This window comes from Gouania willdenowi, chromosome 7 (genome assembly GCF_900634775.1).
Source record: "Gouania willdenowi chromosome 7, fGouWil2.1, whole genome shotgun sequence".
Classification (NCBI taxonomy): Eukaryota; Metazoa; Chordata; class Actinopteri; order Blenniiformes; family Gobiesocidae; genus Gouania; species Gouania willdenowi.
The window spans coordinates 29,052,615-29,052,980 of NC_041050.1; positions in this window are offsets into that span (position 1 = coordinate 29,052,615).

Here is a 366-nt window from a genome sequence, read left to right on the forward strand (position 1 = left end):
TTCTTGATTACTTCCAACCCCCTCTGTCTGCATAAAAAGCAGTGTTGGAACACACTGTGGTACCAGACCCTCATGAGCACCAGCTGAACAGTATTGTTCATGGATTCCATGATTTCGGTTTCAACTGAAAATGCTTATTTGTTCTATGCTTTCATTTCAGAGTGCAATGACACAATAAACTGAATAATTTTCAGTAAAAAACTGGAAATAGTGTGGTGTTTTAAAACTTTTGACTGGATGTGTATATTGCTTGATTTCCAGCATCCTTATAATTTGTCTTTGTTTAGGTGGACTTCAAACAACAAATAGTGCATAATGAATATTTTCCTACTTAAAAACATGATTGTGCAACATTGTTTTTTCATG